Source organism: Bos indicus, chromosome 7 (assembly GCF_029378745.1).
Source record: "Bos indicus isolate NIAB-ARS_2022 breed Sahiwal x Tharparkar chromosome 7, NIAB-ARS_B.indTharparkar_mat_pri_1.0, whole genome shotgun sequence".
Taxonomy (NCBI): domain Eukaryota; kingdom Metazoa; phylum Chordata; class Mammalia; order Artiodactyla; family Bovidae; genus Bos; species Bos indicus.
Window position 1 is genome coordinate 14,209,356 of NC_091766.1, and position 24,977 is coordinate 14,234,332.

At 48.4% G+C, this 24,977-nt stretch overlaps 1 protein-coding gene and 2 non-coding genes across 4 annotated transcripts in view; 2 read left to right on the forward strand and 1 right to left on the reverse strand.

Annotated features, from left to right (window-relative positions):
* OLFM2 (olfactomedin 2) overlaps window positions 1–24,977 on the reverse strand; it is a 75,554-nt gene that overhangs the window by 8,716 nt on the left and 41,861 nt on the right. The gene's annotated exons all lie outside the window — the stretch shown is intronic.
* LOC139184281 (small nucleolar RNA SNORA70) lies at window positions 1,642–1,776 on the forward strand. The gene has a single exon (XR_011567871.1). It is a non-coding gene; the product is annotated as a small nucleolar RNA SNORA70 (small nucleolar RNA).
* On the forward strand, window positions 22,435–22,569 carry LOC139184279 (small nucleolar RNA SNORA70). The gene has a single exon (XR_011567869.1). It is a non-coding gene; the product is annotated as a small nucleolar RNA SNORA70 (small nucleolar RNA).

A 24,977-nucleotide genomic window follows, 5' to 3' on the forward strand; every position in this document is an offset into this window, starting at 1 on the left:
GCATCAAATCCTCACTGGATGGAGCATACATCATGCCGCCTTGAGCTTCCCCAGAACATACTTCCAGCCAGTCACAAGTCCCAATCTTTTTTATTTTAATGACAACGTTCTTGTTGCTTAGTTGCTAAGTCATGTGTGACTCTTGCAACCCCATGGACTGTAGCCCACCAGGCTCCTCTGTCCATGGAATTTTCCAGGCAAGAATACTGGATAGAGTGGCTTGCCATTTCCTTCTCCAGGGGATCTTCCCTATCCAGGGATTGAACCCCCTGTCTCCCACTTTGGCAGGAGGATTCTTTACCACTGAGTCACCTAGGAAGCTTGCAATTTTAGGGGCCCTAAGAAGGTCTTCATGAGAAGGTGTCATTTGAATAAAGACATGAAGGAAGTGAGGGAGAAGCCTTGGTGATATCAAGGGAAAGATGGTCCAAGCCAAGAGAACAGCAAGTGCAAAGGTTCTGAGGCAGGAACATGCCTGGTGTGTTTGGGAAACGTGGAGAAGGCTATAGCTAAAACAGAGGGAACAAGGAGAAAAGTGGGAAGGGGACAGATGAGGACAGGGATGGAACAGGACAGCCTGTGCAGTGCTTATGTGCCATGGGGAGGACACTGATTTTTGGTCTGAGGGAAGTGGGAGCCATGGTGGGTTCTGATCACAGGATAGACAGGACCAGACTCAGGTGTTCACAGGCGCCCCCTGGCTGCTGGGGCGTGGAACAGACTGGGAGTGTCGAGGGTGGGAGACCAGGGCAGATGGGTGGAAACTGAAGAGATGGGAAGAAACTAGAAGATTCCAATCCTATTCATAATGCATCCCTACAGACAGGAAGGAAAGTCTAATAAAACCCCAAGTGTTTTACAGACAAACAAAGCCCCACTACCATGGACTATTTGCACAGCGGCTGCTTATCACACAGCAGAGGCTGTTTCCATGAGCTGTAGCAGAGATAAAAGCCAGACTATGAATTATGAGCAATCCTAGAGATTCCAGCTATTAGCCCACCTATTTTCTCTCCCACTCAATAAAGTCTTTTTTTTTTAAGCTAATTGGAATGTGAGCAAGTGGTATCATTGTACAGATGAGCTTGACTCCTCCACTAATTTACAAGAAAAACAAACCATTCATAAAATGCCAACTGAAACTATTGTAATTAGTCATTCCTTGCACCTTAAAATACGCATTTTGGAGATTGAGGGAACCCCCACTGTACAAGGTGCTGTGAGAAGAATCTTGAAGGGTCCATTGGACAGTCAATCCTAAAGGAAATCAACCCTGAATATTCACTGGAAGGACTGATGCTGAAGCTGAAGCTCCAATACTTTGGCCACCTGATGTGAAGAGCCGGCTCATTGGAAAAGACACTGATGAAAGACTGAGGGCAGGAGGAGAAGGGGGTGACAGAGGATGAGATGGTTGGATGGCATCACTGACTCAACGGACATGTGTTTGAGCAAACTCTGGGAGATGGTGAAGGACAGGGAAGCCAGGCATGCTGCAGTCCATGGGGTCGCAAAGAGTTGGACATGAGTGAGCGACTGAACAACAACCACCACCTCTGTGAGAGTCCATGTCTCCCCCATGAAGGAATGAAGTCACTTACCTTCCCAGCCTCCCTTTCAAGCAGAAAGGGTCCAGGTGGTTTGCAGTCAATTAAGCCGACTGCGCTCTTTTCCCCATGGGGGCCCAGCATGCAATGGCTGCAAACAGCAGCCCCCTCAGTCGTGTAGATGGCCTGTTGTCTGTACAGGTTGCCCTAAGGGATCTTGGAGACCGTCCTTTCCAGTGTACATTCACGACCGGCATGCTGTCTGCAATCTAGGCTCCAGACAGGTGTGCACAGTGCCTTTGGAAAGCCCCAGGGCACAGTAGCCAGGGTCCACACTGGCCACGTCATAATGTCCACCCGCACCGAGCTGCAGAACAAGGTGTGACTGAAGCCCTCTGCAGGGCCAAGTTCAAGTTCCCTGGCCGCCAGAAGATCCACATCTCCAAGAAGTAAGGATTTACTAAGTTTAATGTGGATAAATTTGAAATCATGGTGACAAAAAGGGGCTCATCCCGGATGGCTGTGGGGCCAAAGACATCCCTAATTGTGGCCCCCTGGACAAATGCTGGGCTCTGCACTCATGAGAGCCTGGGCACTGTCCCCTCCTTACTCATGTGTGCATGCTAATTTGCTTCAGTCATGTCCAACTCTTTGCAACCCCACAGACTGTAGCCCGCCATGGGATTCTCCAAGCAAGATTACTGAGTGGGTTGCCATGCCCTCCTCCAGGGGATCTTCCCAGTCCAGGGACTGGACCCAGTACTCCTGCATTGCAGGCAGATTCTTTACCATCTGAGCCACCAGGGAAGCCCACCTGGTCTAAAACAAGAAGGATGCCCCATGGGACTTCCCTGGTGGTCCAGAGGGGTTAAGACTCTGGGCTTCCTGTGCAGGGTGTGTGGGTTCAATCCCTGGTTGGGGTACTAGGATCCCACATGCTGCATGGGCAGTAAGTAAATAAATAAAACAACAACCAAAAAAAAAAAAATTTTTTTTTTAAAAAGGAGGATGGCTCAAGGTTAGAAGAGTAACCCCAGGGCAGAGATAAATTAGGAGGCTGGGATTAACACACACACACTACTATACACACTGCTGCTGCTGCTGCTAAGTCGCTTCAGTCATGTCGGACTCTGTGCGACCCCATAGACGGCAGCCCACCAGGCTCCCCTGTTCCTGGGATTCTCCAGGCAAGAACACTGGAGTGGGTTGCCATTTCCTTCTCCAATGCATGAAAGTGAAAAGTCAAAGTGAAGTCGCTCAGTCGTGTCCGACTCTTAGCAACCTCATGGACTGCAGCCCACCAGGCTCCTCCGTCCATGGGATTTTCCAGGCAAGAGTACTGGAGTGGGGACTATACACACTACCATATACAAAATAGATAATCAACAAGGACCTACTATATAGCACAGGGAACTCTACTCAGTATTCTGCAATAACCTATATCGGAGAAGAATCTGAAAAAGAATAGATTATATGTATACGTGGGGCTTCCCAGGTGGCGCTAATGGTAAAGAATCTGCCTGCCAATGCAGGAGACACAAGAGACAGGGATTTGATCCCTGGATTGGGAAGACCCCCTGGAGTAGGATATGGCACCCCACTCCAGTATTCTTGCCTGGGAAATTCGATGGACAGAGGAGCCTGGCGAGCTACAGTCCATGGAGTCCCAAGGAGTTGGACACGACTGAGTGACTAAGCACGCAGCACACATATGAATCTGTATAAGTGAATCACTTTGCTACCTGAAAGTTACACAACATTGTAAATCAACTATACTCCAATATAAAATAAAAATTTTTAAAGAAAAGAGTGACCCAGGAATGCCTTCCCCCTTGGATCTGAGAACACAGAACTAGTTTCACCTTTTTTCATGGCAAATATAGTTCTTAACAAACAAAAACAGAATCATGAATGTGAGTTCAAACACCTCCATCTGTGCTCCCCTGGCCCTGGTTCCCAAGCAATTTGGACGGAATCCCCTGAAGATTTTCATTTATGCAGAGACAAAGCAGCCTGGTTCAACATAATTAACATCCCTTTCTTACATTCTGTAGCGTGTCCTTTGAAGCAAACAAGCCGTCTTCTCTCAACATATGAAATATTGAATTGTAAAAGAGAAGCAAGATTTAAGTGGCACGGAGAGAAGGCCTTCATGGCTTGCCTAAAGTAATTGTCTGCGTTGGACGTACCTTGCCGGGGTATTCTCTGCAGCAGCTCAATTAAATGCCTGGGGTTTGGCTGCCAAATCTCTGCATGGCAGAGATTCTGAGTTTCACCCGTGGGGTTCCAGTTCAAAAACACAGTCAAGTCCAGGTCCTGGGAAATTGCTAAAACATCCTGGAAGGCTCAGCGTCTGAGTGTCTAAATACCAGTTCCCCAGACTGGGTTGAGGTTGGAACCAAAGTTACAAATTCTTGGAGGTCATAGTCCTAGGAATAGAGAACACCTATAACTAACAGAAGGGGCTTCCCAGGAGGCACTAGTGATAAAGAACCCACCTACCAGTGCAGGAGACTTAAGAGACGAGGGTTCAATCCCTGGGTCAGGAAGATCCTCTGGAGTAGGTAGTGGCAACCCACTCCAGTATTCTTGCCTGCAAAATTCCATGGACAGGGGTGCCTGGCAGGCTACAGTCCATGGGGCTGCAAAGAGTCAGACACGACTGAGCACATCACTAACAGAAATGTTTGTATCAGCAGGTGTGAGAGCCCTCCTGGTACAGACACTTCTGGTCTGGTAGCCCATCTCACCTCTAACGTAGCAAACGTACTGGAGGAAGCCAGCCACTCTGTTGGTTGAGCGATTGGTTCCAAGCTTAATATTCTTGCTAATGGGCTCTAAGAGCATAAGCCAGGCATTCAACTAGCTCTTCCTCAAATTGTCTTTTCTGCCCAGAATTTTTCAAATGCTTTCACCCAAGCTACTACCCCAATTAAACAGCAGTCTTGGTAACCAGTCCAGGACTGAGTAAGGACGAGACACGCAGGGAAAGTTTTTCTAGCTGTCGGGTCCAGGATCATCAGCTCAGCCTACAGCTCCATCACCTACGTCTTGGTTCAGAAAACAATTCCTGGTTCTTTTGGGAGCAGAGAGATTGCCACAGAATCCTGGGGGGAGGGGCCGCCAACCATTAAGTGCTGGCTATCAGGGGTTCAGCCAACAGGAACAGAGCAAGCGGCTGCCTCTTAATGAGTCAAAGATATTATTGCGTGGAGGCTGTATAATTTAATCAGGAAGCAGAAGTGTCTTGGGGCTCATATATTTATTTGTTCCCCGCCTTGTTCCGGAGAGGACCGCAAGTGGTTTACAAGGATATGTAAAATAATGCACGAGAGCTCCAATTAAAGAGGAGAGCACGAATTAGATATTTCTGGAGGGCAGGCTGTCGATCCAGAGCCAAAGCCTTCAGGCTTCTGCATTTTGTATTTAACCCAGTCAATCCCACTCTAAGAATGTAGCCCAGGGAAATGGTGTGGACGAGCACTCACTCGATGGCTATAAGAATGCTCATTAAAATGCTGTCTAAAATTGGACAAGTGGAATTTTTTCCCCTCTCCGGCCTTTTGCCAATAGGGAGGCTGATTTAAAAACTCTACAGCGGAACTTCCCTGGTGATCCAGTGGTTAAGAATCCCACTGCCAATGCAGGGGACACTGGCTCGATCCCTGGTCTGGGAAGATTCCACATGCTGTGGGGCAACTTAGTCCATGTGCTGCAGTTACCGAAGCCCTCACGCCTAGAGCCTGTGTTCTGCAACGAGAGATGCCACCATAATGAGAAGCCCGAGCGCTGCAGCTAGAGGGTAGCCCCCACTCGCCACAGCTAGAGGAGGCCCATATGCAGCAACGAAGACTCAGTGCACCAAAAGTAAATAAAATAAACTAAAAACTCTACAGGGAGGAATACTGTGTGTGTGTGTGTTAGTTGCTCAGTTGTGTCCGACTCTTTGCGACCCCATGAACTATAGCCCACCAGGCTCCTCTGTCTATGAAATTTTTCAGGCAAGAATGCTAGAGTGGGTAGCCATTGCCTTCTCCAGGGATCTTTCCAACTCAGGGATCAAACCTGGGTCTCCTGCATTGCAGGAAGATTCTTTTACCACATGAGCCACCAGGGAAGCCCGGGGGAAACACTATGCACCCATTAAAATTGAGAACAAGCAGGGATTTTTATTGCCATCTTTAAATGTATCTTGAAGCAAAAGTTCTCTACAATAAACACGGACTGTTCTCGTGAAGATTTTTTTTTCAGTCCCTTAAAGTTTTGTCTTTGCAAGGGAGAAAGGGAAGAAAGAGAAAAAGTAGAGACGCTAGAGCTCGAAGGAAAGCTAAGAAAAACCCAGCCCTTAAAAACCTGAACAACCAGCATATGGTCGGGCCATAAATTTGGCTCCCAGCTCCTTAGCAGCCAACTCAAAAAAGGGAAAGCTGGTCATTTATGCGGCTCCCAATGTCCTGAAACAAAAGCATGCCAGATGCTCAGGAGAAAACTTAACTATTTTTAGTACCAAGAACAGGCAAGGCTCTCTCCCACGGTCCTCCCCAAAAAAGGAGCCCATGTGATGTCACCAGGATCTTTCCAGACAACATCCTTACGGTAGAAATGAGTCGTTTTCTCTGGACGTTCCTTCTCCCTACTCAGATGGTGGAAAGGTCAGATGGTCCGAGAGTCAGACTGCCGGGTTTATGTACTGGCTTGGCCCCTCCCCTGTGGTGTGAGTGGGATCACCTCTATAAGTCTCCATATTCTCATCTGTAAAATGGACATGATACCTGTACCTACCTCACAGAGTTGCCAGGAAGCTTGAATGAGTAAGACTACATGTGTGAGCAAGGAGAAGAGTCATCAGCATGTATTGACAGTAATGCTACAGAAGGGTTTGCTTTTGCTATTATTATAATCCTTGTGACACTCTAATGCCAATTTGGTGACTTCCTAAAGTCAAAATCGTTTGAGTTTGATGCAGGTATGAAACTGAGATGATTGGGAAGAATTGGTGCTGGGACTTCCATGGTGGTCCAGTGATTAACACTTTGCCTTCCAAAGCAGGGGGTGCAGGTTCTATTCCTGGTCGTTGAGCTAAGATCCTACATGTCACTCGGCCCAAACAACAAACAAACAAACATAAAACAGAAGCAATATTGTAACAAATTCAATAAAGACTTTTTCAAAATGGCCCACTTTTTAAAAATCTAAAAAAAAAGCAGGGGGACTTCTCTGGTGGTACAGTGGATAGGAATCTACCTGCCGATGCAGGGGACAAAGGTTCAATCCCTGGTGCAGGAAGATCCCACGTGACTAGGAGCAACTAAGCCCGTGCACCACAACTACTGAGCCTGAATGTTGCCACTACTGAAGCTGGAGCGCCTAGAGCCCGTGTGCCACAGTAAGAGAAGCTACCACAATGGAAGCCTGAGCATCTCAACTAGAGTGTAGCCCCTGCTCACCGCAACTAGAGGAAGCCCTCTTACAGCAACAAAGACCCAGTGCAGCCAAAAAAAAAAAAAAGAGTCACTGAAAGTCCATTTGATTTGGGACTGAGAATGCAAGATGAGGAAGACTCACAGACAGCCGGATGGCAGAGAGATAAAGAAAGAGAGCATCAAGTCCTGCCAAAGAGGGACAGAGATGCTGCTCCATCTTACTTGCCATGTGACCTGGCTGGCTTCTGGTTCCAGACCATCTCCTTGACATAATTTGGTGCAAAGGAGTCCTGCTTCAGAGTAACAGGCAATCAACAAGGCTCACACGACCCTGTTCTCTGTGGCCCATCTTCTGGCCAGTGGTCCCCAACCTTTTTGGTTTCGTGGAAGACAGTTTTTCCATGGACCAGGCAGGGTGGGAAGGATGGTTTCAGGATGATTCAAATGCACTTCACTTACTATGCACTTTATTTCTATCATTACATCAGCTCCATCTCAGATCATCAGGCATTAGATCTCCGAGGTTGGGGACCCTTGCCAGTCATCTTACTCTTCCTGGAACACATCACGCTTTTTCCCCACAACCCGTCCACTGGCTGGACCCTCTGTATGCCTTGCCCGAGTCATACAGCAAATTCCTACTGGCTATCATGTTATATATGGTAATGTAAGTTTCCATGTTACTCTTTCCATACAATCTGCTTCAAACCGGAGGTCTGTAACAACCTAGAGGGGTGGGATGGGGAGGGAGGTGGGAGGGAGTTTCAAGAGGGAGGGAATCATACCCTATGGCTGATTCATGTTGATATTTGGCAGAAACCAACACAATTCTGCAAGGCAATTACCCTTCAATTAAAAAATAAATTTAATTTTTTTTTTAAAAAGAACTCTTGCCGGGGAGATCCCTGGCACTCCAGTGGTTAGGACTCTGAGCTTTCACTGCAGGAGGTATGGGTTGGACCACTGGTCAGGGAACTTAGAACCCACATGACATGCAGCATGGCCAAGAAATTGAAAAAGAAAAAAACGATTTTTAACCTTGCCCTATCTCATGGCTAGGCTAACCCTTCCCCATTAGGGCTCAGGCATAAATGTCTCTTCCAAAAGCAGCCTCCACTGTCCCTTCCCCATCCTAGCCAACTCTCAGGCATCCTGTGCCTTTTTTTCCCCCTAATACTTCTATTTCTTCTTAGTGTATGTCAAGCACTGTTCTAAGCACTCTGCATGCTTTAACTGATGGAGTTCTCACCACGGCACTTAGACAGGACTGTCATTATTCACCTTTGATGAGTTGAGATTCTAACACGACCATTTGTCTCCACGGTCCTCATCACCACACTGCAGCTCCCCTGTCCTCCTTCAAGCCCTGATCACAATGGCCACTGGGGGGACTTCCCTCATGGTCCAGAGGTTAAGAATCCATCTTGCAATGCGGGGAACTTGGTTTTGATCCCTGGTTAGGGAACTAAGATCCCACATACCACAGGGCAACTAAGACTCAATGAGGCCAAACAAATAAATATGGGGGCGGGGGAAGAAAAAGAAAGGAATTAAGGGCTTCCCTGGTGGCTCAGTGGGAAAGAATCCACCTGCTAATGCGGGAAACAGATTCCATCCCTGATTAGGGATCTTATCCCACATGCCACGGAGCAACTAAACTCCTGCGCCACAACTACTGAGCCTGTGCTCTAGAGTCAAGGAGCTGCTACTACTGAAGCCTTCGAGCCCTTATGCTCCGCAACAAGAGAAGTCACTGCAGTGAGAAGCTGCAACTAGAGCTTACCCAAGCAGCAATGAAGACCCAGCACAGCAAAAAAATAAATAAATAAAATCATATCCTTTCAAAATAAAATAATAATAACAATTAAAAAAATGGCCATTGGGACCTCTTGGGTGTGACCACTGGCTCAAAGCCTACCTCTGTTCTCAGACAGAAAATATCATGGAGATAGGGAGCTCTGTCTGCTTTGGTCACTGCTGAATCCCCCGGCCCTGCCATGATCAATACTGAGTAACTATACGCTGATGGGCTGGTGAGTCAGAGAGCAAACGTCCTCACAGACCCACCATGCATTTCCCCTCCGCCACCAAATGGGTTTCCATCTCTTCCAGGGAGGGACTGGCTGAGATCAAACGGTAGATTGGCTGAGGCAGTCACGGAGGCGGCCGCGGCTCCCCTCTGACTCTGGGGATGGCGCAGGGCCATGATGAATGATCAGGGACATGCTTGTCTGCCTCGTCTCAGCCGTGACGGGTCCTGAGTCCCTCTGGAGGGCTTGAGATAATAGCAGGCTGCCCCTGTCAAACCTAGCGGTATTGGGCAAATCCCCCCTGAGTGATAAACTTGACAGGCTTTAAAGAAGACATCAGTTCACCCGTGCTGAGATGGAGAACCAGGATCTCCCTCAGTCTGAGCAGCTGGGGCCTGGCTGGTGAGAGCCTGCGGCCAAGGGAAGGGCTGGGATGGCATGTGGGGAGGGGGGCGGCTATAAATCCATTCATTCATTCACTTTTTTTTTTTTTGCCATACCACTTAGCTTTCAGGATCTTAGTTCCCCCACCAGGGATGGAATCCTGGCCCTCGACAGTGAAAGTGCCAAGTTTCAACCACTGGACCAGCAGGAATTCCCAATTCATTTAGTCTTTTTTGTAAATATAATCTTATTTATTTATTTTTGGCTGTGCTGGGTCTTCATTGCTGTGTGGGCTTTCCTATAGTTGCAGCAAGCAGGGGCTACTCTCTATCTGAGGTGTGCAGGCTGCTCTCTATCTGAGGTGTGCAGGCTGCTCTCTGTCTGAGGTGTGCAGGCTGCTCTCTATCTGAGGTGTGTGGGCTGCTCTCTGTCTGAGGTGTGCAGGCTCCTCATTGTGGCGGCTCCTCTTCTTGCAGAGCACGGGCTCTAGGGCATGCAGGCTTCAGTGGCTGTGGCTCCTAGGATCTACAGCACAGGCTCAGTCGTGGCACACAGAACTTACTTGCTCCGAGGCATGTAGGATCTTCCCAGATCAGGGATCAAACTTGCATCTCCCATACTGGCAGGTGGATTCTTTACCACTGAGCCACCAGGGAAGCCCCTGATTCATTTATTCTTTCATATCCTTCCAATGCAGATTACCCATCTCACCCTGAGAGGCTACTCAGGCTGGCACACACAACCTCTCCCCCTCTTGAAGCCACCCAAGCCATGGCAGAAGACCCCCCAGTGCCCCTTGGGCCCCAGTCCACACACATATTCCTGGATCCTAGGCTCTGCCATTACAGTGCCAATGGGGGCCAAAAATGAATGGAACAGACTTTCTTGGGATGAGAAGAGACACAGGTCTCTGAGTTTGACTGACTGCCCTCCTTGGGGTCCGGGGAAGGTGTGAAGAGGGCTTGCCTTGTGCAAAAATTTACAAACACAGTCCATTCCCTTGGAGTGTGGCCCAGACTGTTGGAATCACCTCGAATCCCCATGGATAGCCCCAAGAGTAGGGTTTATGGGCAGAGCTCTGCATCCAGGCTACCATACAAGGGCCACTCCAGTCCTCATACCAGCTTGCATCGATAGAGGACAAGTTCTTCTCTGTCTCCAACCCTTAAGAACACCCCATTTGAGAAGACCCCTCTGGGAGGAAACAGACTTTCACTTGAGTCTCCTGAGCCTTACCATCTTTCTTTCAGATCCCCAAGCGCCTCCTGAGCTCTTTATCATCCCAGGCCTTTGAACATGCTGCTTACTCCAAAGTCATTCTGGTGTGAGGGCTTGCCCCAGGGCATGTGGAATGGAGACAGAAAATGGGCAGATTCTTGTGTTTTACACAAGTCACAGCCTGTGACTTCCCTGGTGGCCCAGTGGTTGAGATTCTGAGCTTCCACTAGAGGGGGCACAGGTTTGATCCCTGGTCTGGGAACCAGAATCCTGCATGCTGCTCGGCAAAGCCAAAAAATAAAAATAAAAAATAAAGACAGAGTCCACAGGACTCTGACCACCTCCACGTGGAAACACCAAGTTAGGTAGTTGGGGTGAGGAAGAGAGAGGGTTTGGCTGGAGATACATATTTGCATCCTCTCAGCAGAGATGGGATGGAAAGAGACATCCCTGGTGGGCTAGCGGTTAAGACTCCAAGCTTTCAATGCAGGGGACACAGGTTCAATCCCTAGTCACGGAACTAAGATCCTGCATGCCAAGCAGCCAAAAAGTAAACAAATAAAACTAAACCAATTGCTTGAATTAAGATCCCTGAAAGCCCTAAAAGAGTTCTGTTTCTCTTACCAGCCTCTAAGATACCTTAGCTGCTCACTAAATACCTGTGCATGAACAGGCGGCTATAGAGTTCATCAGTACAGGCTGCTTCAGCCCCAATTCTGATCCACTCCTTCCTGTGTGACCTTGGGCAAGTAGCTTAACCCCTCTGTGCCTTTCTTCGCCCCTCTGCTTCCTCATCTAAAAGTTGGGATCATAATGGCCAGGCTTCTCAAAACTCTTGTCAAAATGATGAATTAGTACATGTCAAGAGTTAGTCACAGTGTGTGGTACATTGTGAATGTCCAGTCAGTGGGAGTTTTTATATCAATTCATGGAAAAGACCCTGATGCTGGGCAAGACTGAGGGCAGGAAGAGAAGGGGGCGACAGAGGATGAGATGGTTGGATGGCATCACTGACCTAATGGACATGAGTTTGAGCAAGCTCCGGGAGTTGGTGATCGACAGGGAAGCCTGGCGTGCTGCAGTCCATGGGGTCACAAAGAGTCGGACCTGCCCGAGTGAGCGATTGAAAAACAACAAATTGAAACAGCACTGTTCTAGAACTGTCTTAGGTCCCCTGCTGACTGTTTAACTTTTTATATATTATTTTATTTTATTCAGGCTTCTCAGGTGGCACAAGTGGTAAAGAACCCACCTGCCAGTGCAGGAGATGTAAGAGATATGGGTTCAAACCCTGGGTTGGGAAGATCCCCTGGAGGAGGGAATGGCAACCCACTCCAGTGTTCTTGCCTGGAGAATTCCTTGGACAGAGGAGCCTGGCAGGCTACAGTTCATGGGGTCGCAGAATCGGACACAACTGAAGCGATTTAGCACGCACTCATGCTGTGAGGCATGTGGGCTCTTAGTTCTCCGACCAGAGATCAAACCCTTGCCCTCTGCATTGGAAGAGTGGAGTCTTAACCACTGGATCACCAGGGAAGTCCTTCCTGCTGACTTTTTAAAAATAAACTTTTTATATTGGAAGGATTTTAGATTTACAAAAAAGTTGTAAAGAGAGGGCTTACATACACCCCTCACCCAATTTCCCTTGTTGCTAATCTATTACATATTCATGGACATTTGTCACAACTAAGAAACCAGTTCAGGTGCATCACTCATTAAACTCCAGACTTTACTCAGATGCCTCCAGTTTTTCCAGGGGTACCCTGGTGGCTCAGACAACAAAGAATCTGCCTATGATGCAGGAGACCCAGGTTTGATCCCTGGGTCAGGAAGATCCCCTGGAGAAGGAAGTGGCAACCCACTCCAGTATTCTTGCCTGGAGAATCCCATGGACAGAGGAGCCTGGCGAGCTACAGTCCATGGGGTCACAAAGAGTCGGACACGACTGAGCACACACACACCAGTTTTTCCACTCATGTCCATTTTCTGGTCCAGACTCCCGTCCAGGATCCCACACTGCATTTACTTGTAGTACCCCCTTAATCTCTGGTCTGTCATAGTTTCTCCATCTTTCCTCGATTTTCATGACCTTGGCAGTTTTGACGACTACTGATCAGAGATTCTGTAGCAGGTCCCACTGGCTTTGAAGGGGCAGGAACCAGGTTCTAATTTCTCCCTGAGGTTTCCCTGGCTCCCAGCCTGATGCCTAGCACGCAGTAGCTGCTGCACAGACACTTCCTGAATGAATGAACACGTGAATGACAGTCATTTATTTCTTTATCTTCCGCACTCCATGTTCCACAGGCATTCCTGCCAGAGGCTAGATCTAGAAAAGTTCACAGAGAAATAAAAGCTCTTCTCCTTTCAGAAAGGTTCGTTTTTGATCCTTTCTTTGTAGACATCAAGGATTTATTTCTTTAATATTTAGGGGCTTTTGTACCAAAGGGAAGTGACTACGTCTGCATCAGATGTCTCATTTTTAAAGGTATGTGAGAGAGATCTTTCTAGCAAGACGGAGGTTTCTTCCTTGCCAGTGCCATCATTTGATTTCTCTGTTTCTCCCTCCCCAGCTTTCAGGCAGGGGCAGAGTGGAGGGGTGAGGGAACTATGGAATTATCCACATTTTGATGTCCTCTCTGTCACCCGAAGAAGCTTAATTAGAAGAACCTTGCAAAGTTTACCAAGGCTGAAGCAGCCTCAGGACCCGGTGTAAACAGCGGCATGGCTGGTGATGGAGATAAATTGTTATTGTTGTTGTTTAGTCGCTAAATTGTGTCTAACTCTTTTTTGACCCCATGGACTGCAGCCCACCAGCCTCCTCTGTCCATGGATTTCCCAGGCAAGAATTCTGGACTGAGTTGCCGTTTCCTTCTCCAGGGGATCTTCCTAACCCAAGGATCGAACCTGTGTCTCCTGCGTTGGCAGGTAGATTCGTTACCACTAAGCCACCTGGGAAACCCAGAAATGAATTAGAAGTTTTATTTCCCATCCCTCTGAATGGCTCAATATTTGCCACAGGGACCAAGAGACGTGCCTTTGGGTACACACAGCGTGCACCTTTTTAACATTAGTTAGTCAGAAATGGGAATGCCCTTAAGCCAAGCAGTTGGGAGTCTGGCTGTTTTTTTATTTCTCAGCTCTGGGAGGCCAAGGTGAAGCCAGGGAATGGAAGAAAAATGTACACGTCGAGGTCATCTTGCTCCCCCCAACCAACCCCGCAACCATGGTCCCTGCAGCTGAAAGACACCGAGCCAGGTTTAATCTCTCACCCGAAGTTTGTCAGAAGTAAAAATGAGCCTGGGTGAGCTTTTCCGACACTTCTCCTGACTTACAGGAATTCAATTTCTGGCCTGGGCATAAATTTGCCGCCAACAGTCCCCGCTGTGGGGGATGGGCCCATTGGCTGAGGTTGGATTCCTGAAATCAATGCGGCGGTGCGTGGAAAAGGTCGTCATGGGGGAAATTGATCTTCCGTGGCTGGCTCAGGAATTTCACGCTAGGAGCCAGGGACGCCCTGGCACAAAATGGAGGCATTCGCTATGAGGCTCCTGGGCGAGGGATGAAGGGAGGGAGGCCTTGAAGGCTGGACAGTGCAGTCAGGAGGTGATGATCTGCTGGCTAATAACTCACAGAGACAGCCAAGCATCAGCACTGTCTGCAACTGACTTCTGGAGGCTCCGTGGGCGCCTCTGGGGGTGGCAAGTTAATTTGGGATCCAAAGCTTTGATCATTTGGTTACACCTTGGATACATATTCCAGGGTTTCAAAGATGGGCATTCAATTCCCCCAGCCAAGGTGAGGCAACAGAGCATGGTCATTTAGGGTGCCAACTCTGCAGCCGGGTTGCCTGAGTTCCACTCAGCTCTGCTGTGTGACCTTGGGCAAATGACTTAACCACTCTGGGCCTCCATTTCCCCACTTGTACTACAGCACTAAGCATAGTACTGATGCAGGACTTCCTTGGTGGTCCAGGGATTAAAAACCTACCTGCCAATGTAGGGGACACAGGTTCAATCCCTGGTCCAGGAAGGTTTCACATGCCAAGGGGCAATTACTGAGCCCGAGCTCCGCAACAAGAGAAGTCACCACAACGAGAATCCTGAGCACCGCAACTAGAGAAAGCCGTCAGGCACGAAGATCCAGCACAGCCACAAACAAAACAAATATATGAATCTGTTTGCAGTGAGGGAGGAGGGGGAGAACTGTTCAGCCCATGACCATGTGTGAGCAGGGAAAAGGTCTGGTCAGGAAGATGGTTGAGGGTGGATCAGCCAGAGTGAGACAGAGAGGCAGAAAAAATCCACCAGCAAGATTCAACTGAGCACATCAGGGGGCTGACTCAGCCCCTGCTTTGGAGTTTTCCAGAGCTTTCAAAGAAATAGATCTCAGAAAAAACAGCCCCAGCCACGAGGCACATCCTCCGCTCAGAAAGGGGAGGAGGCAGTGCTGGCCACCAGGGTCACCGGAGCCCTTTGTTAGCGAGAACAGGCCACTTGAAGGGAAATCGATCCTGGCTAAGCACGAAGCAGCTGCTCCCAGCCAAAGCTGCTACAGAGAGGCCCTTTGCACCCTCTCCTCCGGGGCTGGGACAGGAGCCAGCAGGAGCCCGGGGATTGTTCTGCCAGGTGGCGGGTCTCGGAAGGGCCTTCAATCAGCATGCATTGTGGCCGCTGGCTCCTACGTCCGTCCAAAGTGAAGTTTCAGCATCACCTGCACTCACCAGAGATCCGGCCTCATATGGAATGGTTAACATTATCATCAGCCTTGCCAAGTGCCATCCATGTGCGTGCGTGCATGCTAAGTCGCTTCAGTTGTGTCCACCTCTTTTTTACCCTATGGACTGTAGCCTGCCAGGCTCCTCTGTCCATGGGATTCTCCAGGCAAGAATACTGGAATGGGTGGTCATTTCCTTCCCCAAAGCATCTTCCCAACCCAGAGTTGAACCCGAGTCTCTTGCATCTCTTCCATTGGCAGGCAGATTCTTTACCACTAGAGCCACCTGGGAGGCATTATGCATGCACATCTATGCCTGAGGAAATTCCCAGAGTCACCTCTTAGCCACATGACCTTCAGCAAGCAACTTGAACCTCACTGTGCCTCAGTTTCCCATCTTTAAAACAGGGCCAACAGCAGCACCCACCTCTTAGGATTGTAGTGGAGGTGAGTGGCACACAGAGCTTCAAACCATGAGTGATAAGAACTGTGGAAGGAGACTTCCCTGGTGGTCCAGTGGTTAAGAATCTGCATTGCAATGCAGGGAACATGGGTTTGATCCCTGATCTCAGAACTAAGAGCAATTGAGCCCATGCAATTACTGAGCACACGCATCACAACTAGAGAGTCCGTGTGCTACAATGAAAGATCCTGCAACCCAGTGCAGCCAAATTACTTAATTTTAAAAAGGCGGGGGCCTTCCCAGGTGGTGAAGTGGTAAAGAATCCGCCTGTCAATGTAGGAGACACAAGAGACTTGGGTTCAATCCCTTGGTGGGGAAGATCCCCTGAAGTAGGAAATAGCAACCCACTCCAGTATTCTTGCCTGGAAAATTCCCTGGATAGAGGAGCCTGGTGGGCTACAGTCCTTGGGGTTGCAAAGAGTCGGACACAACTAAGCATACACACACAAATCCCTTGCTATAAATTAAAGATAATCCTAAAAGTAATCACAGCAAAAACAAAACAATATTAAAAGAAAAAACAGAACTATGGAAGGTCACCCCCTGATAGGGTTGTCTCCTTTCATCTCACAACAGTTGTGGGGTGCAGGGGGTGTCCTAAGTCAAAGGTCAGGGAGGAAAGTAGCAGAACCTGACATGCCATCAGTCTGTTGGGAGACAGTAGCCACACTAGATGGTTCCATGGAGAAAATTTAATATGGGGAGTGTGGTGCCAAGGACCCAGAAGGGCTGGATGAGGGAGGTGGGGAAGGGAAAGTGATCAGAAGAATAGCAATTGTAATAAGCTGCAAGGTTTGCAGGGCAAAGGGGGTTACTAGAGCTAGACCCAAGGAAGGGACACAAGATCACTACTGCAGCTAAGTAACAGGGACAGAAATCCCCTGACTTCTGTTTTCCTCCCACTTACAACTCCTACCACGGCTTCCCATTGGCCAAACCTAACAGGAAGCCAGTGAGCAAGGGAACCTGGGAAATGTAGTTTTCAGGGGTCAATTTCCCTCAGATACCAAGAGCAAGGTAAGGGTACCTAACTCAGAGCCCAGGCTGCCTCTTTCTAAATTCTGCTCCAGTCAAATGTCCCATTTTATGCCTCACAATAATAAGTCTTTGAAGGAACAGTGATTGTTCTTTAAGGGAGGTAATCAGGGAAGGCTTCCTTGAGGAGGTGATTTAAAAAAATTTTTTTTTAAATTTTTCTTGTTGAATTTTCCTTTTATTTTATTGGCCACACCATGCAGCATGCGAGCTCTTAATTTCCCAATCAGGGATCAAATCCACGCCCTTGGCAATGAAAGCATGGAGTCTTAAGCACTGGGCCACTGGGAAATTCCCCAAGAAGGTGACTTTTTTCCTTCAAACTTTAAATTTTTTATTTTGTATTGGGGTATAACTGATTAACAATGTTGTGGTAGTTTCAGGTGAACAGTGAAGGGACTCAGCATATATATATATACATGTGTCCACTCTCCCCTAAACCTCCCATCCAGACTGGCAGGTAACACTGAGCAGAGTTCCATGTACTAATACAATAAGTCCTTGTTGGTTATCCATTATGAATGTAGCAGTGGTACATAACCTTCCCAAACTCCCTGACTATCCATTCCCCCCAGCAACCGTACGTTCATTTTTTAAGTCTGTGAGTCTCTTTCTGTTTTGTAAGTAAGTTCATTTGTACTATTTCTTTTTAGATTCCACATATAAGAGATGTCATGATATTTCTCCTTTGTCTGAGTTACTTCATTTAGTATGACACTCTCTAGATCCATCCGTGTTGCTGCAAATGGCATTATTTTATTTTTTTAATGGCTGAGTAATATTCCATTATATATATACATACATACGTATATATATATATATATATATATATATATATATATATATACATACACACACACACACCCCCCACACCTTCTTTATCCATTCCTCTGTCCATGGACATTTAGGTTGTTTCTACGTCTTGACTATTGTAAACAGCCAATGCAGTGGACACTGGGATGCATGTATCCTTTCAGATCATGTTTTTCTCTGGAATATGTGCAGGATGGGATTGCAGGGTCATTGGCAGCTCTATTTTCAGTTTTATAAGGAACCTCCATACTGTTCTCCATAGTGGCTGTACCAATTTACATTCCCACCAACAGGGAAGGAGGGCTCCCCTCTCTTCACACCCTCTCCAGCATTTGTTCTTTATGGATTTTTTTTGATGATAGCCATTCTGGCTGGTGTGAGATGATGTCTCATTGAAGTTTTGATTTGCATTTCTCGAATAACCAGCGATGTTGAACATATTGTCATGTGCCTGTTGGCCATCTGCATGTTCTCTTTGGAGAAATGTCTATTCAGATCTTCTGCCCATTTTTTGAGTGGGCTCTTTGTTTTGATGCTGTTAAGTATCGTAAGCTGTTTGTAAATTTTGGAGACTAGTCCCTTATCCGCCACATTAAACTTAGGTGACTCTTAACTATGAAGGAGACTTTCTCAGTCCCCAACTCTCTGCCTGGCATTTGTGACAGCGGATATCAAACTACATTTGTTGGCTGGTGTAGTGTATGACGCACTAGGGAAGAAGTGTACAAATACAAGGACCTTATGTCTTGGTCACGACCATGTTCCCAGTGCCTAGAATAGCACTTGGCACATAGTAGGTGCTCAATAACCCTCATAGCTCAGTTAGTAAAGGATCTGCCTGCAATGCAGGAGACCCTGGTTTGATTCCTGGGTTGGGAAGATCCCCTAGAGAAGGGATAGGCTACCCACTCCAGTATTCTTGGGCTTCCCTGGTGGCAATCAGCTGGTAAAGAACCCACCTGCAATGTGGGAGACCTGGGTTTGATCCCTGGATTGGGACGATCCCCTGGAGAAAGGAATGGGCTACCCACTCCAGTATTCTGGCCTGGAGAATTCCTTTTTTTTTTTTCATTTCATTATTTTTTATTGAAATATATATACTTACAATATTACACTCATTTCAAATATACAACATAATGATTAGATGTTTTTATATGTTGTGAAATGACCACCATGTGAAACCTGGTTACCATCTGTGCCCATGCAAAATTATTATAATATTATTGACTATAATGTATTTTACATTCCCGTGAAGGAGAATTCCATTGACTGTATAATCTGTGGGGTCACAAAGAGTCAGACATGACTGAGCAACTTTCACTTCACAGGTGCTCAATAAACGTTTGTACAATAATTTTTAAGACCTTGAAGTGGTGCTGCTTGCTCTGTAAATTAAGTAGTAGAGCTGGAATTACGAACCAAATTCTGTGGCACTGTAGAGAGGTTGGTGTTTCTACTCTGCCGTCTACCAGCTACCCCAGGACTGTCCAAAATCTCTGCATCCTTCAGGGTTCAGAGTAAACATGGTTGGTGTTTAGTCTCTAAGTCATGTCTGACTGTTTCAGCCCCGTGGACTGTAGCCTGCCAGGCTCCTCTGTCCATGGGATTTCCCAGACAAGAATACTGGAGTGGTTGCTGTTTCCTTCTCCAGGGGATCTTCCTGACTCAGGGGTCGACCTGCATCCCCTGCATTGGCAGGCAGATTCTTTACCACCTGGGAAGGCCACCTCTGAAATATTACCACCCCCGAAAAGCCTCCCCATCTCTGCAGATGGGTCAAGGTCCCCTCTGTGTGTGTCTCCAAAGTCCCCACCCCTCCCTTCTTACAAGGTTCTTATATCTCATAGTTTTTCTTGCCCGGGTGAGTGTCTGCGTGCTCTTTCAGGCTGTGAGCTCTAAAAGAGCAGAACTAGGTGCTCTTTCCCGCTGTGGCCCCAGGACCAGCACATGCTGGACAGATAGGCAGGCATCATCAGGACATGAATGAACAAATGAATGGACAAATGAATGCCTCCTACGTACTCTGAGTCCTCCAGATGACCTCCTTCTCTCCTACCCTCCATACACTGTCTGTTCTATTCTCTCAGGGATTTCCTCCCTTCTTCCCATCCCTTCTCAGGTGAAGGCAGGGGTTTCAGGTTTCGAAGGGATCATGGGGTCCAAGGGCTTCCCAGGTGGTGCTAGTGGTAAAGAACCCATTGCCAATGCAGGAGATGCCAAAGACATGAGTTCAATCCCTGGGTCAGGAAGATCCCCTGGAGAAGGAAATGGCAACCCACTCCAGTATTCTTGTCTGGCTAATCCTATGGACAGAGGAGTCTGGCGGGCTACAGTCCTTGGGATTGCAAAGAGTCAGACACCACTGAAGCAACTTAGCACACAGCACACACACATGGGCTCTAAGGTGGGCTTCCTGGTGGCTCAGATAGTAAAGAATCTGCCTGCACTGCAAGAGACCTGGGTTCAATCCCATGGTCAGGAAGATCCTCTGGAGAAGGGGATGGCAATCCACTCCAGTATTCCTGCCTGGAGACTGAGTGACTAACACACATGGGGTCTAAGGCAGTTGAATGTGTCTCAGAAGCACAAAGATCCCAGACCATGAAGACCTGAGTTCAGATCCTGGCTCCTCCAGTTTCTAGCTATGTGACCTTGGCAAGTGATTCAACTACCCTGTGCCACCGTTTCTGCATCTGCCAAATGGGTGTGATGGCAGTGCCTTCCTCTAGGACCATGGGAGAATGAGGTGAGCTATTCAGAACTGCTTCTGGGCTGTATCTCTTCCTCACAGCTCCCTTCTGGAATGTCTAGGCAAGTCTGGGAAGCGGAGGGCTGAGCCTCCGGCAGTTAATGAATCCAGAAAGGATCTCAGCTGTGTCAGGGGAGCCCCAGTGCCAAGTTGGCCTGATTTTTATCCCAAGAGAGCTGAGAACGGGTTCTGGTGTCAGACATCTGCGGTGTGATTGGCATAAATGCCTGGTGTTCCCGTGACCCTCTTTGTTAGAGCCTGGGGGTGTAGATGTTCTTGGGGCTCTGCCCAGATCTCCTTATAATGGGGCACACCCGCCCCACAGATGCTGAGAGTGGAAGCTCAGAGCTAGCACTGCTGACCTTCTCTGGAGACCTGCCCTTGGCTTTCGGGAGCTACCACAAGCCTGAGATGCCTCAGAGGCTTCCTCCACCCCTAGGAGCAGCCAATGGTTAATTGATGCCAAAGCCTACCCCTAGGCAATGCAATTTACATTCGAGAGCTTCCTCCATCCTTGTGGATCACGCCACTGTACCTGAGTCCCCTTCCTAGTCCCACTTCTCTTTACCCCTCCCCCTACTCACAATTAGTCATGTGCTCCAAATCCCCGTCTTGGGTTCTGCTTCTCACAAACCCAACCTAAGATGAGGAGAAACAATGAGCATTCAACAGGAGAGGGCATTTATGTGAGTGTCCCTTCAAAGCTCATCTTCACACCCAGGCACCAGGTTCTGTCATTTCCACCTACACAGGCCATCCATCAGCTAATCCCGAGAACAGCTCTTGCTTCAAAATGTATCCCCAATTCTGCCCGGTCCACCCAGCCCACAATGTGCAGTCCTTATCACTTTCCAAGGCTTGCTGTGCTGCATTTTATTGCATAAGATGTACTGCCCCTTGACCCTACATTAAAATTTATCTTGTTTCTTGTCTGTCTCCCGTGATGCTGTCAGCGTTCCAAGGGCAGCATCCAAAGGATGCTTATTGCTTTCTGTGTTGCTGTATCTGCAAGCCAGAATGGGGCCTGGCACCCAGTAGGTGCTCAATAAGCATTTCTGGAATTAAAGAATGAATCCCTTAAATGCATTCATTTAGAAACAACTTTAAATGTCTCTTTCTCTTACCTGTGTGTGTGTGCTAAGTCGCTTCAGTCATGTCTGACTCTGCGCAAAACCTTATGGACTGTAGCCATCCAGGCTCCTCTGTCCATGGGATTCTCCAGGCAAGAATACTGCAGTGGGTTGTCATGCCCTCCTCCAGGGGATCTTCCCAACCCAAGGATCGAACCCACATCTCTTGCATCTCCTGGATTGGCAGGCAGGTTCTTTATCACTGGCGCCACCTGGAAAACCCATCTTTTTCTTTTACCTCTCTACACTCAGAATCTATGCACTTTTTGCTCTCTGGATGGACATCTTAGTGCAGTCACCTCTGCCCTGGTCCCCGAGATCCCACTCTCGCCACCCACAGAGCATTCCCCCCTGCAGCAAATAGAGGCCACCTACAAGCGTAAGTCAGATCCTATTCTCCCTCTGACCAGAAGCCTCTATGACTCCCACCCTCACTTGTAAATTGCAAAGTTCTCCCACAGCCCACAAGGCCTTGCATAATCTGCCCCTGTCACCCCTCTGCCCTCACCTCCTCTACACTCCCCCTCACTCACTGTTTCAGCCTCACAGGCCTCCTCACTGTTCCTACGACACCCCAGGCACGCTTCTTCTACATCAAGTTTTGCACCCGCTATTCCCCCTGCCTGGAAAATGTCCTTCCATTTCCTTTATTTAACGTCATTTTTTCAAGAGGCCTCCTTGACAGCACCCCCCCACCTCGCCCCTGTCAAAACAACGAATGTTTCAGCACCACCCATTTCCTTCTTTGCTTTATCAGCTTCCAACACACTACATCATTTATGCATTAATTTTGTGTGTTATCTCTCTTCTTTTCTGGAATGTCAGGCAGGGGTCTTAACCTGTTTTTGTTCACTGCTGTATCACCAGTGCCTAGAATATTACCTTGCATACCACAGGTATTCATTGGTTACTTTAAAAAATGTGCATATTTGCAGCCAATTAATCCAACTGTTCTCTTTTCCCCATGGGGGCCTAGTGTTCAATGGCTGCAAACAGCAGCCCCCTTGGTAGTGTAGGCAGCCTGTTGTCTATACAGGTTGCCCTAAGGGACCTTGGAGACAGTCCTTTCCAGTGGACATTCATGAATGGCATGCTAGTCCCAGTCTAGCCTCCAGACAGGTGTGTGAAGAGCCTTTGAAAGCCCCAGGGCACAGTGGGCAGGTCAAAATGTCCATCTGCACCGAGCTGCAGAACAGGAAGTGTTTGATTGAGGACCTCTGCAGGGCCAAGTTCAAGTTCCCTGGCCACCAGAAGATCTACATCTCCAAGAAGTGAGGATTTACTAAGTTTAACGTGGATGAACTTGGAAACATGGTGGCAGAAAAGCAGCTCATTCCAGGTGGCTACGGGGTCAAATCCATCCTTAATCACTGCCCTCTGGACAAATGGTGGGCCCTGTGTTCACGAGAGCCTGGGTGCTGTCCCCACCTTACTTACGCATGTGTGCTAAGTCGCTTTAGTCACGTCCAACTCTTTGCAACCCTATGCCTGTCAGGTTCCTCTGTCCATGGCATTCTCCAGGCAAGAATACTGGAGCGGGTTGCCATGCCCTCCTCCAGGGGATCTTCCTAGCCCAGGGATCGAACCCTCATCTCTTGCGTCTCCGACACTGTAGGCAGGTTCTTTACCGCTGAGCCATTGGGGAAACCCCACTGGTAGCATTAATACCTTCTTCTTCCACCCACTGCAGGTGGCAGGTCAGGGAGAGGAGACTAAGCAGGGTCAGCCTCATCTCAGGCTGGAACCCAGGTCTCCTGCACTGCAGGTGGATTCTTTACCACTGAGCCACCTACTAATGCCCACCAATAAATCCTACTTTCCTATCCAAAAAAAAAAAAAATTTTTTTTTGCATAGCAGGACTTCTCTGGAGGTCCAGTGGTTAAGACTCTATGATTCCAATGGAGGGAGCACGGGTTTGATCCCTGCTCAGGGAACTAAGATCCCACATGCCACATGGGACGGCCAAAAAACAATTTGCCCAACACCCTACGAGGCAGGGACTCTCAGCACCACCCCCACAGAGATGAGGACACTGAGACCCGCCAAGGGACGTGCCATGCTTGGTGGGCCCAAGAGTGGTCCAGAGGCATCTCTTTGGGTGTGTGTGTGACTGCATGGGATTCTGAGTTGTGTGTGCTGGTCTGAGCCCGAATGCCTGGATCTGTCTGGACGCCAACACCAGAGGAGGCTGCCTGGACATGTTCAGGCAAATTTTGCCTGTGAGTGTCTGTGTGTGGAAGGGAGGCAGCGGACCAGCTCCCAGACAGGTGGGAATGTGTGTGTGCTCAGCTGTGTGGGAAAGTGTGTGTGTGACAGCGCACAGGACGAAGAGGATTCATGCATCCACAGCCAAGCTCTGTGTGTGCATGTGTGTGTGAAGAGGGGAGGGACAGCTCTGGGAGGCTTGGATGGGGCTGGAGCTGAAGTCAAACGAATGTGGTGGGTGAGGGAAGAGCCCCGCCAGTCACAGGCCTGTTATTTATAGACGGATCCTGGTTCATAAATTCCAAATGTTTTTTTTTTTTTTTTTATCTCCCTCACTGCCAGGCCCTTATAAATATTCATGAGTTTCCTGCCTCAGAATATTCAAGTAGTCAGAGGAGGAGTGGGGTGGGCCATGAGAGGGGAAAGAGAGGGTCCTGGTGGCAACGAGAGGATGCACGGGTGGAGAGGACTGGGCTCTCTCTGGAATTGCCTTCTCCCCTCGGGGCTCCTCTTCCAATGCAGCTGCTGAGATGAGGAAGGTTCTCGGCCAATACGGAGATCTCTCAATGCCTATTACTATTCTTTCCCAGCATCTGTGGAAAAATACCGCCCACTCTGGGGGCAGAGAAGGCGTGTGTGCTGTTTTCTCAGCTCTGACGATAGCTCCGGCTTGGAAACTTCTTACTCTGGGACCCCCTGGCTCTGAAGTGGGTGGGAGACCCCTCAGACATACGATGAGACAAAGGAGCTCTGGAGGCAAACCCTCCTGTCCCATCCCATGGAGGGGATTAGGTCCCAAAGACTAGTCCGTAAGGGAAGAAATAAAGTGTGTGTGTGTGTGTGTGTACCTGCATCTGTGAGTATCTCTTCAAATGTGAAACAGATTTGGCAGCTGGTAGAAGTGTTCAAAAATTTTCCAGTTCTCTCTTGGGCTCAGGATAAGACTCTACTTCCCCAGTGTGGCCCTGGGACTTCCTTTAGCCAATGCCGTGTGGGTGGAAGTGATCTCCGGGGAAGAGCTCTAACAGCCAGTGCGTGATTTGCCACATTCTTGCCTCAGTAACTGTGGAAGTGCATGTGGATGAGAAGCCTCCAGCAGTTGGCCACATGAAGCAGAGACCCCTGCCAACCGGCATGTAGCATGAGCAGCTGCTCATTTGGTTGTGCTAAACCACTGAGATTTGGGGACTGTGTGTTAGGCAGTACAGCCTTGCTTGCTCTGACTGGCACACAGCCTGAGTGTGTGAGATGGATGAGTGGCACATC